Genomic DNA, 260 nt, shown 5'->3' on the forward strand with positions numbered 1-260 from the left:
GGGGGGGGGGATGGAGGAATGGGCGGGGCACAGCAGGCTGCCACAACAGATCAGAAACCAGAGTCCGAGAGCAAGGATGGCCTGGCGCTGAGAAGAGTGAGGAGGCTTCCCTGGCAGGTAGATCTTCCAGGTGGAATTACCCTCAATTTACAGATGAGGAAACTGAGGCTCAGAGAGGTGGCGTTAAACCCAGGGTCCTACGACTAGCGTCAGACAATGACCCAGGCTTTCAGCCCTCTTTCCACCGTACCCAGATGGCT

Source organism: Vombatus ursinus, unplaced genomic scaffold (genome assembly GCF_900497805.2).
Source record: "Vombatus ursinus unplaced genomic scaffold, bare-nosed wombat genome assembly UNPS02014799.1, whole genome shotgun sequence".
NCBI classification, from domain to species: Eukaryota; Metazoa; Chordata; class Mammalia; order Diprotodontia; family Vombatidae; genus Vombatus; species Vombatus ursinus.